Consider the following 15,177-nt stretch of genomic DNA (forward strand, 5'->3'; position numbering starts at 1 on the left):
GGTGTCATAAGTTATTCTCATGGTGATAATAGTGTATTCCACTCTTCGACCTGAAACCACTATGGATCCTAGATGTAGAGTCGAGTGCTTTATTGTTGATCCAACGTTGTCCGTAACTGGATAACCATAAAGATAGTTGATGGGTACTCCACAAAGCATGCTGAGGGACATGAGTGACCTAGATGGAATTTTCCCATCCTGCATAACAGGATAAATGTCTATGGGCCCAATATTGAACTGGACAAGGATGACACGGTCTATGCCTTGTGTTCAATATAGACATAAGGGCAAAAGGGTAATTATACACATAAGTATTATCACAGAAGGTTTTGTCAGATCACTTGACATTTTCGTGTCTTGGGTAGCAGTGATGTGTTGCTAGATACCGCTCACTGTTTATTATGTTAAATGCGTGATTTAATATAATTGCCAACGTCACGAAAACCTACAGGGTCACACACAAAGGACGGATTGATGAGAGATAGAGTAACTAAGGAATACCGTAAGGTACGGTGCCCTTAAGTGAGTTATAGAGCATCGTAAGGCACGATGTACTTGAGTAGAATACGAAATATGGTAAGGTACCATGAGCTTAAGTGATTTTGGGCATATTATAAGATATGGGCCAAAATACACTTAAGTGGGCTTTTAGCTTGAAGCCCACACAAGTGGTTCTATAAATAGAACCCTTGTGCAGAAGCAAAAATTTGCGGTTGCATTATTTTCGTTTTCTCTCTCTCTCTCTCTCTCACTCAAAGCCTTCATTCATACCAGCTAGCACTGAGATTGAAGGAATCCGTTCGTGTGGACTGAGTAGAGACGTTGTCATCGTTCAACGTTCGTGATCGCTTCGCGGATCTGCATCAAAGGTTTTGATCGTCACAAGAGATCTGCACCAAAGGTTTCAATCATCACAAGAGGTAAATATTCTATCACTGATCTTGAGCATTCGTAAGGATCTCTAAAGGAGAAAATTTTAATTTCCGCTGCGTTTTGGACCGCAATTCTCCTTCAGTGGTATCAGAGCCACTTACGAAACCATGACTTGGATAGCTGTTTATTTTCTGTATTAATATGATTAAAAGACAGAATGAATCAATTAATTAAACGAGTAATTAAATTTGGCATCATGAGTGTACGAGTTGGATGATTGATGTTGACTATGCTTCGGAATCCGACATTAGTATGGTGAAGCAGCGATACATCGATCGTCCATAGGTTACGCAATTGAGACCGATCAACTTATATATGATATAAGTAATCCTAATGCAAAGTACGGTATATGTGATATACTGTTTCTGTTTCATTCATTCGAACACTAAATGATTGTTTTCCTTTGAGCGATCAATGGTCATTTGCTTCGGAATCCGACATTAGTATGGTGAAGCAATGACATGTTGATCAATCATACTAAATCAACAATCGAGGTGTGTTTGACGGTCTGAAATTGGCGCATTAGGGTTGGAGACGGCGCAAGGGTTGTGCCGTCAAAGAGTTGTGAATTTAGGGCTTTTGGAACACGTCTGTTGACTGTTTCAAAGTTTGTTATTTTGGCTGCGTGAAGCTCGTGTGACGAGCGTAACAAGCATAACAAACTGGATGCGTGACGGTCGTCACATGCCTTGTGACGGTCGTCACATTCACAAGTCCAGAAAACTAGGCGTTTCTGTTTTGGCCCTGTGACGGTCGTAACGTGTTTTGTGTGACGGTCGTCACACTCACGTGGCCTGTGACGGTCGTCACATGCCTGTGACGGTCGCCGAAATTTAATTTAGTTTTAATTAATTAAAGGAATTAAAATTTAATAATAATAATGTGTTTATTATTATTGCCTTGTGGTGATCAGTTATGGCCTTAGTTGTCCTTTATTTTGTTTTGGGTTTTTTAAATACGACCTGCGTGTCGTGCCTCTCCTTTTGATCTTTTAATGTAACTTCTTTTCTCATCTTAAACCCTCGTATGTAAAACGAGTTTCTTCTGGAATGTAATGTTATGAATAAAGAGAAGAAGACAATGTTATGAAGAAGGAGAAGATTTCAATATCAAAAGAGGACAATCTTGAAGATCTTGCTTGGAGAAGCTTAGAGAAGAATTCAATATTAAAGGAGGACAACCTTGAAGATCTTGCTTGGAGAAGCTTAGATCGTTGTAGGTTAGCTTAGGTTCTCTCATTGGCTTGGGAGAACAATTGCGCTAGGGGCCATAACTGTTTTATGTTGATGCATGTGAATGTATGTTGATGCATGTGAGAGACGATTTATATGATAAACAAGCCGGTGGGATCATAACAATTGCAATTCCTTCAAACTAAAATATTAAGTTTATGCTTTCCAAGTTTTAGCACTCATCAAGACTAGTATCGGATAATGTAGGTTTCGCCAAAGCGAGGTGCATGTTCTATATTAGTAAGGTGCGATGGGATAATTGTAATATCCAACTGCTAAAACAATGGGTCAAACTTAACTAAACAAATTATGATGATATTATATATGTTTGCTTTCCAAGTTTTAGCACTCATCAAGACTAGTATCGGATAATGTAGGTTTCGCCAAAGCGAGGTGCATGTTCTATATTAGTAAGGTGCAATGGGATAATTGTAATATCCAACTGCTAAGACAATGGGTCAAACTTAATTATAATAATATCATATATGTTTTAGAAGCAAGAGTTGGGAATAATCCATATGATGGATTGGAATAAGGAGTTATTCACCCAACTGAAATTTTCGAGAGTTGTATGAGATACAACTGGAAGGAGTTCCTACCTAAATAACCTAGTTTTGTGTAATCCGCCTACGCGGACTTAGAACGAAGTGAAATATGGATCTCGACCCACTAGAAAATCTTCCAACGGGATTTTCCGAATCAAATGATGAGGGTCATTTGTTTTGAATAAAATAGTGGGAGCATGTTTAATTAAAGGCCTAATTAAATATGTCAATGATACTTATATTTTCTTAATCCTTATGTAGATAACCATGACAGCAAACACCTCTAACAACATCTTGCGATCAATCCTTGACAAGGAAAAAATTATCTGGGACAAATTTTATGGATTGGCACCGAAACCTGAGGATTGTCCTCAAACATGATAAAAAGCTGTATGTCTTGGAGACACCTGTTCCTAAAGAGGAACCTCCTAGTTCTGCACCTAAGGCAGAAAGAGATGCTTATAAGAAGCATGTCGATGATGCCAATGAAACTGCTTGTCTCATGCTGGCTACCATGAACTCAGAATTGCAAAAGCAACATGAGAACATGTCAGCGTTCGATATGATCGAACACCTGAAGCTGCTCTATCAAGAGCAAGCAAGGCATGAGAGGTTTGAAGTTTCAAAAGCCCTTTTCCAAAGCAAGTTAGCTGAGGGAGCCCCTGTAGGTCCCCATGTACTCAAGATGATTGGGTATGTGGAAAACCTTGAGAGATTGGGTTTTCCCCTCGAAAAGGAACTTGCGACTGATTTGATCTTGCAATCGTTGTCAGATAGTTTCAGTCAATTTGTCCTAAATTTCAATATGATTGATATGGACAAATCTCTTCCTGAACTGCTCGCCATGTTAAGAACTGCCGAGCAGAATCTGAAGTCAAAAGGGAAGTCCATTCTGATGATCGGAAATGGAAAGAGACAGAACAAAAGGCCCACCAAGCAGGGTGATAAAGGGAAAGGCAAGGAAGTTGCCAAACCCAGACCCACCGTTGCTGCTTTGAAGCCTAGTGGAGGCATAGCAAAGGCAGGCACCTGCTTCCATTGCGGTAAGACCGGACACTGGAAGAGAAACTGCCCAAAGTACCTGGAAGATACGAAGAATGGAGTAGAGACTTCAACTTCAGGTATTTTTGTTATTAAATAAATTTATCTACTTCTGCATCATGAGTATTAGATACTGGATGCGGTTCTCACATTTGTACAAATGTGCAGGGGCTGAAAAGGAGAAGAGATTTGGCAAAAGGTGAAGTTGACCTACGAGTTGGCAGTGGAGCAAAGGTTGCTACTTTAGCCGTAGGATCTTATGTATTGACTTTACCTAGTGGTTTTATAATTCAGTTAGAGAACTGTTATTATGCACCTGCAATTAGCAGGAATATTATTTCCATTTCTTGTCTGGACAAGTTTGGTTTTTCATTTATAATAAAGAACAATTGTTGCTCAATTTATTTGAATGATATATTCTATGCTACTGCACAAATGAGCAATGGACTATATGTCCTTGATCTCAAAATGCCTATTAATAACATTAATACTAAAAGGGTGAAACCTAACGAGTTAAAACCAACTAGGTAAGAATATTAAAACTCTTCGATCAGATCGAGGTGGTGAGTATTTAAGCCTAGAGTTTGATCCATCTGAAAGAGTGTGGGATCCTATCCCAACTTACTCCTCCTGGAACACCCCAATGGAATGGTGCATCTGAGAGAAGAAATCGAACCCTGTTAGACATGGTCCGATCCATGATGAGTCACGCCGATCTTCCAAACTCCTTTTGGGGACATTGATAGCAGCTTACACACTTTAACTGTGTTCCATCCAAAAGGTTGAGAAGACACCATATGAGATATGGAGTGGTAAGAAACCACATATGTCTTACATAAAGATTTGGGGTTGCGAGGTTTATGTGAAACGACAAATTTCAACTAAGCTTGAGCCCAAATCTGACAAATGCTTATTTGTGGGGTATCCTAAAGAAACAAGAGGGTATTACTTCTACAATCCTTCTGAGGGCAAAGTGTTTGTCGCTCGAACTGGAGTTTTCCTAGAAAATAATTTTATTTCCAAAGGAACCAGTGGGAGAAAAGTAGAGCTTGAAGAAATTCAAGAATCACAAAGCATCGACACACCTATGGAGGAATTGGAGCAGGAAACACAAGTAGTTGTGTAAGAGCAACCTGCTCAAGTAGAACAAGACCAGCGTAGGTCAGGCAGGATACGTCACCTACCTGAGATATATGGATATCTGATCAAGGTGATGTATTACTCAAGAACGAAGATGAGCCTTGTGTCTGCAAGAAGGTTAGTGGGAGCATGATCGTATTCCTGGTATTATATGTAGATGACATATTACTTATTGGAAACGATATCCCTACCCTGCAACAAGCAAAGTCTTGGATGGGGAAATGCTTATCTATGAAGGACCTAGGTGAAGCAGCCTATATATTAGGAATCAGAATCTATAGAGATAGATCATAAAATGCTTGGCCTAAGTCAGAGTACATAGACAAGGTGCTGAGACGCTTTAATATGAATGATTCCAATGGTTATGTGTTTTGCTGAAATGGTGGCGCTGTGAGCTTGAAAAGTTCAAAGCAAGATACAGTTGCTGATTCTACAACCGAGGCCGAGTATATTGCTGCCTCAAATGCAGAAAAGGGAGTTGTTTGGATAAAAAAAGTTCATTAGTGAACTTGGCATAGTCCCTAGCATTGTGGATCCCATTGGTCTCTATTATGACAACAATGGTGCTATCGCACAAGCCAAGGAGCCTAGATCTCACTAACGATCCAAACACATACTTAGGCGTTATCATCTCATTCGAGAGATAATAGATAGAGGAGATATGAAAATATGTAAAGTACCTACACTTGACAATATAGTTGACCCACTGACAAAGCCTCTTGCGCAGCAGAAGCATGATGGCCATACTAGATCAATGGGCATACGGGGTATGCCTGATTGGCTCTAGTGCTAGTGGGAGATTGTTGGTGTAAGCCCTAGAGGCCAATACATTTTGGTACTTGTATCAAATAATAAAAGGCATTCTCTTTATTATGGTTGATTAATAAAGTCCCTGGAATAGATAGTCCGTTTAATGTATTAAGTGTGACTTAATCATGAGAACACATTAAACATAAGGACACTATTCCTAAAGTATCCGTAGTCGAGCTTTAGTGTGAAGTGGGATAACATTAAAGCATTAAGACTATTATGTTTGTAGACTGATGATCACATCTCATGGATCATGGATAAAGAGTTATCAAGTCTTAAACATAGGTATGAATATTAGGAGTAATATTTATACCGGATTGACCCGCTATGAGAATACTATATAGAAAGTTATGCAGGGTGTCATAAGTTATTCTCATGGTGATAATAGTGTATTCCACTCTTCGACCTGAAACCACTATGGATCCTAGATGTAGAGTCGAGTGCTTTATTGCTGATCCAACATTGTCCGTAACTGGATAACCATAAAGACAGTTGATGGATACTCCACAAAGCATGCTGAGGGACATGAGTGACCTAGATGGAATTTGCCCATCCTGCATAACAGGATAAATGTCTATGGGCCCAATATTGAACTGGACAAGGATGACACGGTCTATGCCTTGTGTTCAATATAGACATAAGGGTAAAAGGGTAATTATACACATAAGTATTATCACAGAAGGTTTTGTCAGATCACTTGACATTTTCGTGTCTTGGGTAGCAGTGATGTGTTGTTAGATACCACTCACTGTTTATTATGTTAAATGCGTGATTTAATATAATTGCCAACGTCACGAAAACCTACAGGGTCACACACAAAGGACGGATTGATGAGAGATAGAGTAACTAAGGAATACCGTAAGGTACGGTGCCCTTAAGTGAGTTATAGAGCATCGTAAGGCACGATGTACTTGAGTAGAATACGAAATATGGTAAGGTACCATGAGCTTAAGTGATTTTGGGCATATTATAAGATATGGGCCAAAATACACTTAAGTGGGCTTTTAGCTTGAAGCCCACACAAGTGGTTCTATAAATAGAACCCTTGTGCAGAAGCAAAAATTTACGGTTGCATTATTTTCGTTTTCTCTCTCTCTCTCTCTCACTCAAAGCCTTCATTCATACCAGCTAGCACTGAGATTGAAGGAATCCGTTCGTGTGGACTGAGTAGAGACGTTGTCATCGTTCAACGTTCGTGATCACTTCGCGGATCTGCATCAAAGGTTTTGATCGTCACAAGAGATCTGCACCAAAGGTTTCAATCATCACAAGAGGTAAATATTCTATCACTGGTCATGACCATTCGTAAGGATCTCTAAAGGAGAAAATTTTAATTTCCGCTGCGTTTTGGACCGCAATTCTCCTTCACTTTGACTACGACATTGTAGATGTACTGGCCTGCGCGGGGTTGTTCATGACATTTGGAACATCTGGCGCAAACGATATAGCTTTAGAGTCAATCAAGTCTTGGACCTTATGCTTCAAGGCTCTACAATTCTCGACGGTATGCCCGGGTGCTCCAGAATGGAATTCACACCTAGCATTGGCATCATATCCTTGAGGGAGAGGTGTTATGGGAGGCCCCAACTCTCTATATTGCACCAAGGAGTCTCTAAGCAAGTGAGCAAGCAATTGATTGTATGACATCGGGATCAGATCTATCTTTCTCTCTGGCTTTCTCAATTTCTGGTGCCCCTGCTGATAAGGGTTCTGTCTTTGTGGAGCGTAGGGTTGTTGGTACTGCATCGGTGAAGGATCAGTTGGGATAGCATACGTTGGCTGCTGATATGAATTAGGTGCTACGGCTTCCACTGGATAGTATGGCATTTGGTAGGCTTCAGTTTCTCTTTTGGCTATCATGGTAGCATTGGCCTCCCCTTCTTTCTTTTTGGGGAATCCGGAATGGGATTTCTTTGCTCCACTGGTTGCAGATGTTGTATCTTGTATCTTTCCGATCTTTATGCCGTTCTCAATTTGTTCCCCAGCGATGACCAGGTTTGAGAATCCTGAGGTAGTACTTCCAATCAGCCTATCAAGGTATGGCCCTTGAAGGGTGTCCATGAACATACCTACCAGTTCCTTTTCGAGAAGAGGAGGTTGGACCCTGGAAGCTAGATCTCTCCAACATTGGGCGTATTCTTTGAATGATTCGTCTGGCTTCTGGACAAGGCTTTGAAGTTGAGTCCGATTGGGAGCTATGTCTGAATTGTACTGATAATGCTTTAGAAAGGCTTCAGCAAGTTCCCTCCAAGTTCGTATATGCGTGCGCTCAAGCTGCATATACCATTGCAGAGAAGCCCCACTAAGACTGTCCTGGAAAAAGTGCATTAAAAGTTTCTCGTTATCAGAATAAGCAGTCATATTTCTGCAAAAATCTTGGATATGAGTCTTAGGACAGGTGATCCCTTGATACTTTTCAAAGTTTTGAACCTTGAACTTCAGAGGAATCTTCACACCTTGCACTAGGCACATGTCGGCAACATTTAACCCAAAGGTATCGGGACCATCTATTGCCTTTAACTTGTCTTCCATCATACGGAATCTTCGTTCGAAGTCAGCCGAAGAAGGACCAAAAGCATCATATATTGAATCAACCCTTGTAGTGAAGAAAGCATCATGATGATCGTCAATCTCGGGTTGAGCTCTCCCATTGACAGGGATGTTGAATGTCTGAGCAGCATTTTGATACACTGGGCCTCTCTCGGGAAGTGGTTGAGTTACGACCGATGTACCAGCTCCTTCTGGTAGATTCACTGGTATTGTCACAATAACAGGGTTGACAGCGGCATCTCTCAAATTAGCCTGGCGCATTTCCTCTTGTCCTCTAGCCAACACTTGTATGGATTCAACAATTTGACCCATCTGGGCTTTCACATCAGTCATATCTTCCCTCATAACAGCTTGATTCTACTCCCACTGGTCCATGAGAAGCTTCTGATTACGACGCGTGTTATATGAATGCCGGGAAGTCAACTTGATTGTAGTAGGTTTTGGACAAAGGTCAAACAACAGTGAGTCTTCTTGAATAGGTCTGATGGAATGCAATCATGAATGCAACATGTTTTTATGTTCCCAAAGGAATGCATATACTGAATGATGTGATGAAATGGCATGCAACATCATGGATCCAAGGGTTCACAGCATCTTGGAAAATCTAATTATGAAGCTCAAGGTATGTTGAAGGTTTATCTCCCTACAAGAAATAACCATGTCCCCTCACAAGGGGAGTACTAAGACTTATGAAGATGATTAGATACATGGATCATGAGGCAAAAGTATCGTTATCGCCACAAGATGGCTTGTGAGTTAACAATACCCTCGGGATGATCTTCTATAAGTGAGGTTTCCCTCAACTTCGAAAGCCAGAGGTTGTCTAAGGTCCTTGGAGTCATGGTCTCTCTTTGGAAGAATGGATGTCATCGCGAACGTGACTCACGTGCCAGCAAAAGTCCAAAAAAGAATCTATTCCAAGTGGGATATTCATGTCTCCCTCTCAAGACAACTACGTCCGATAGGTCAACATGAAGTCCCTCTTATCTTATGTATACTCTCTAAGCTTGTGTATTGGGCTTTTCACTCAAATAGTAGATCTAATCCCACAACATCACAATAATACATATATAACAGGAATGGATAAATAAAGTAAGTAATAACAAAGATAAACATCCAAGGAAAAGGATACAGGCAAGCTAGGCCTGACTCGTTTATGGGAACTTCATATTGTCCCCAGTAGAGTCGCCAGCTGAAGCGCCGCGAAAAATATAGAGTCGCCACCGAATTTTATTTCTTCCAAAGGAAATGGAAAATAGCGATAAAACATCAAATGAGAGAAACGGTCTCGCAACCAAGAACGGATTCGGAAGTCGGTTATGCAAGGGGAAGGTATTAGCATCCCTCACATCCATGGTACTCCATGGGAACCACCTGCTTGTATCAAATGTGTATGGATGTTTATTTATCTGTAAGTTGCTTGCTATGAAGAATGATATGAAGGAATAAGATGGAGGAGAAAATAAGTTTTAAGTTAGTGTGCTTGCCAAGGATTTGGGCCCTCGTGCCTACGTATCCCCATACATGCAATAGGGAAATCAGAGCTTCGTAGTTCGGCTCAAAAAGGGAGTATTTGCTTGGTTGTTTTTACTAAACAGTATTGATGTTCACGTGCTGTTGTTCACTTGCTTGTAAAATCTATCATGGGAGCGGAAAGTATTTGCTTATTTATGGTAAAATGGATACGCTTTGTTCGCACTCTAGCAGTTAAATATTACTTTCTCCCACATGGAGGCTTAAGCTTCATTCACGGTAGAGCGGAAGTAACATGTCCTTATTTAAAGGTTTTGAATAGAGCGCGCTAAGGAAAAAGATGATTTGATTTATTGGGGTCGATTTTATGCATGGAGACAAGCATTAGACCCTTGGTTAGATACAGTCAACGGTCCAATAACTAGGGAGTTGAGATGACAATGTTGTCCTAACCACTCTTTTTCATCCAAAAAGGAGATTTGAATTGTGAAAAGAATTTGGCAAGTTTAATCGTTGGAACTTAGAGGGAGACAAGTCTCTAACCCTTGACTAAGTACAATCAATGATTGAAGTACTTGGGAATCAAGAGGACAATTGAGTCCTAACTATTCTTTTTCTTCCTCATATCACCTAGATCTAACTTCTTTGAATCATTAGATGTTTTAAGAGGGAAAGTCAAGTGTCGGGTCCTCAGGCTAGGTACGGCCGACAACCCAATTACTTGAATGTTGTGTACAAACACGTACACCCTATTTGGCATTCCAATTTGTTATGAAATGATTTTGAAAAAGGAACTTGATGTAGGATCAAGCATTTGAATTTATTATGAAAAGAGTGTGAGTGAAGCATGGAGGTGAGGGATAGAATGAGGTTGATAAGAGATTGGAGAAGATGTGAATACTGGATCATGGAGTGGATGAGGGATACTTGATATTGGATCAAGTATTCACGTTGTAATGGTGTGAGTTTTATTCGGAAAACAACTTGACATTGAATCAAGTACCTTTTGTTTCTTTCGAAATGCTTTGTTTATCGTTTTGTATTTTATCTTGATTATTAACATGCATAGTGGACTATCTAGAAAGCAATAAAGCTAAGCTATTACATGACTATGGGGTGGGGGAACACACAACCCATAATGGGGGGATGTATCCGTACAATACAACATAAGGGAATGAAAGGAAGATACAAGTTACAAACTATTAACTATGTACCATGCCTAAGGCATACAAGTGACATGGTACTTCAAACAATACAAAGCTATTGAAGGAAAATGAAATGGTTAGGAGAATGGCTAGCTAGGAGTGAGCTTGCATCTCAAAGTCAACATGTGGACAGAAAACAACAAACGAGTTAGCATGAGATAAAGTCGAATGAATGAGAATGATGCAACAAAATGTAAGTACATACAATGGTTAGAATCGACTTAAAAGGTAATGGATTAATCAATGAAAAACAATCAAAGATCTATCCTATGATCATGGCGAATGAAATTAGACATACAAAGTATTCATTACCTAAATTGAAATGGGATTTTCAATTTACAATGCGATCATAAACCAACGAATCGATTAAATGGACAATTAAAGTGACTATTAATTCTAAAAATTAAAATCTACCTAAACATGCATTAGGATCAAAATCAAACGAATATGACATTCACAATCCAAAATCAAGAATCGAATCTAATGGACATGATCATGAACAATCACCATGCAATTCCTATTGAAAGAAAATTTAATCTAAAATCTAGTCATGGTAAAATCAACATTAACCATATAAAATATACACAAAATCCACACAAAAAATATCAAAATCTAATCATGGCATGATTAACAATGGGATCAAATTCTGGAAAAATTAGGAATTAAGTATAATTAACAAAATTAACTAGAACCTAATTTCTAATCTAATTACCTAATTAAAAATTAAGCTAATCGTCACTAAAATTGTGCTAATTCGTAATTATCTAAAAACATGAATTGACCTAATTCTAATTCCTAATTATCTACCAGGAAGCAATAAGATTAAAAACAAAGAAATGGGATTAACAATAAATAACCATCATTAAGTAAAATTAATGAGGGGTTAATAAATGAAAATCAAGAACATGTTTGGGCTATGGATTTTGTTAACGTGAACTAGGGTGGTGAGAAGGCTCTTGGGCCAGAAGCCCAATTCCAACAAGACTCCAAGAACGGGTTTAGTACCACTTTCCCATCGTTCGAAAAATCTCATGTCTAAATGATCCCAGGTTAGCGCGTGAAGGCTCCTTCGCAGCACCATCACTCTCACTTCGTGGCACGAGTACTCAGGTTCCCAATGCTTCGATTCCGTGCGAACGATCCAAGAATGTCAACGAAAAATCAAGAACAAACTTCCTCCTACACAAAGAATCAAGAAAACACCACTGAATCCGCGCTTAACCTCACCACTAAATCGAATTTGAAATCAAGATTGCGCACGAGTGAAAGAGATTGAAGAGATAAGAGTAACATACCAGATTCACATTCCAAAACGGTGGCTCAAGTGATACTCTTCAATCGCGATGCACTGTTGTGGTTGTTCAATTCCAGGTCGTTGCTTCGTGGTTGATGAAGATGAACGTTGCTCCGCGTTCGTGCTATGCCGATTTGTCGTTGATGGTGAAGAGTGAAGCTTGGTTTGTGTGTATTGTTGATGAAGATTGAGGATGTTGTATCATTGAGGAATGAAGAGGTTTAGGTTTGACAAAGAAGAATCCCCTTTTCGTTTCCGTAAGTTTACTCTCCTTCCCATTTTTGCGGCTATCTCTCTTTGCGCCCTTCTTCTGCTTTTTCTCTTTTCTTTTTCTTTGTAAGTCTGTTCGGTGTTTAAGGCTACGAATATGGTTAGAAGTTTTGGTGAATCACACAACTTTTCATTGGACAGTATTTTAGGTGAAGATGAACTGAGGGCTTCTTTGTGGGTTCTTGAAGCTCGTTCTATTAGCGTTAGCAAAAAAAGGAGGATCAAGTGAGGGCTCTGTTATGTGGTTTTAGCCAGAAGAATGATTCTGTTGCAAGGTTGTTGAATTTCGGTCCTCCGTTATGCTTATGTTTGTTAGAGTTGGAGAGTGAAGTTGGTTGGTAGGTTGTTTTGAAGAATGAGGAGAAGAAGATAGTTGAATTTGTGAATATGATGGAGTGTGAAGTGAGGGTTAGAAGTTGGTTGTGATGGTGAAGATGATGAATGAGTGATGGAAAGATTGTGAAGTGGAGGGTTCGAAGAAAGTGGAGAGTGATTTCGTTCCCCTTTTATTGAAGAAGGTCGAAGAAGTTGTTATAGGGTGGAGAAGATGGATCCTTCAAGTTGAAATGCGAATGGGGGCTTTTTATGTGGTGAACTCCTTTTGCCGGTTTTCGGATGTCGCTCCCCCCAAAATTGTAGGTTCTGTTCTAGCCTTTTTCTTTGTGATTGAAGTTGGTTTTTCCATTTGTGGGGAGGTTCTAATTCAGTTATTCGGTTAGTGGTTTTTTATTTTTCCATTGGAGTTTCGGTTTAGTTGGAGGTTATGGCAGTTGGTTAGGGAGGTTAGAGAGTTTGTTATAGAATTGGTTGGTTTGTTAATTGTCTAGAAGTTCGGTTATATCCTGTTAAGTTTGTTGTGGAAGTTTTTGTTGGTTAGCGGCTATATTACAATTGTCGGTTGGTTACAGATTGCTGGTTCTATTGGCTCCTTCCATTCTCTTTTTCGGTTGAAGGTCGTTGGAGGTTACAAGGTTGTTGGAGAATCGCGGTTGGGGGTGGATTAGTTAGAGGTTGGCTGGGAGGTTTAGAGTTGTATTCTGCTGACTGTTATAATGCTGATTTTTGAGTTTCACTTGTGTAGGTTATATTATGCTGTTATGGAGTTGAATTTGGTTCGGATTTGGCATTCGTATCGGACTTGCATTTTCCTGCGTTTTGTTACAATTACATGGTGAATGAAAGAAAAAATGAAGAAGAAACTGAAATTGCTTCTGCTGTTTCATGGTTTTGTTAAAAGTGAATTAGTTTTGGTTATGTTAATCTTACTAGGATTCGAACCATTAGTGATTAGCTTAGTGTTAACGGAATGATCTATTGTGATGAAAATTTAGCATGATTTGTTATGTTAATTGTTGATAGATGGTTTGTTTTCAGGCAACATCTTCAATGTGATTCCCATAGCTATGCGTCCTAGTCCACTTCCATGTTGTTCTGTTAATGGTTTTGTAAATATCAAATATGACAGTAGCAATGTCACTGCCTCTCTAGTTGTTGTTATCATGGCTGTTGTGGTAGCATCAAAAAGGGCAATAAGGGATAGGACAGAAACTTGACCTATAAATGTGGCTATTGCTTCAAACACTAAAACACCATACACATAAGGATGCTGTGAACATGAAGTCCAAGCTTTGAATAATTCTCCTGTAAAAAGCATTGGTGGGATTAAGAAAGGTAATCCCACTACAGTTGAGCAGAACAGCATCTCCATCTGTGTGGTATCAGGGTTCATAGTAAAGATGGCTTAAAATGAAAATTGGATTAAAAATGATAATATGGTTTGAAAAATGACTTGGATATGGGGTAAAAGCGGATAATTGGATTTTTGGTTAGAATTGGATGTTAATTGGATAAAATTGGATTAAAATGGGGTCTAATGGGTTGGTAATATGGAAATGGTTTGGATTTATGGATTTGGATTTAAAAATGGATTTAAAATATGGATTGGATAAGTGGAAAATATATTGGATATTGAAAATGGAATGGTCGTTGGATTGGATTTGAAATGGGTTAAAATGTGATTATGAATGGTTTTAAAAATATGGTGATTAACAATGGACTAAAAGATATGAAAATGATTAAGAAATGGTTTTTGGTTAGAAGGTTGACTTTGGTCAAATGGTGACCAAAAAGTCAACAGTTGACCAAAGGTCAACTTAGGTAAAAGTGTTTGTTTTCTTGTGGAATGAATATGGATATGACTAAAAAGCCCAATGTTCTTGAACCAAATAAAACATGTCAAGTTCCAAGACTTGAAGTCCAATCAATCAAAGTCAACCAAATGATACTTAATCAAGCAACTGTAACACCTTGAATGAATTTTAATCAATGAACCAGAATCACGGATCGTGAACAAACAATTGAATCATTTATAATGAACCAAACGATATAATCGTGTCCATCACATGAACCCTAGCCTGGAGACTTAACCTTCCATGCCTTGTGTGATAAAACCCTTGAATCCACGATTATACTTTTCCAAATGCAAGTGGAATATGCTATGATACAATGGACATGTATATGAGATGAATGCTTATCAGGATATGCAAATGCTTAGGGTTAGTGACCTAGATGAACTTGTGAAGGGTAGGGTGAATTTTAGGGTATGACAATTATTTTCTTATTTCATTGCCCATTATTTTCCACTCAACAAGATGTACCCCCATTCCTATGACGTGTAATAATTT

At 39.1% G+C, this 15,177-nt stretch overlaps 1 long non-coding RNA gene across 1 annotated transcript; it reads left to right on the plus strand.

Moving 5' to 3' along the window:
- Positions 1-11,745: 11,745 nt before the first annotated feature.
- LOC127128070 (uncharacterized) lies at positions 11,746-13,990 on the plus strand. The gene is made up of 2 exons (XR_007805655.1): positions 11,746-12,480; positions 12,635-13,990. It is a non-coding gene; the product is annotated as an uncharacterized LOC127128070 (long non-coding RNA).
- The last annotated feature ends 1,187 nt before the right edge of the window (positions 13,991-15,177 follow it).

Source organism: Lathyrus oleraceus, chromosome 3 (assembly GCF_024323335.1).
Source record: "Lathyrus oleraceus cultivar Zhongwan6 chromosome 3, CAAS_Psat_ZW6_1.0, whole genome shotgun sequence".
NCBI classification, from domain to species: Eukaryota; Viridiplantae; Streptophyta; class Magnoliopsida; order Fabales; family Fabaceae; genus Lathyrus; species Lathyrus oleraceus.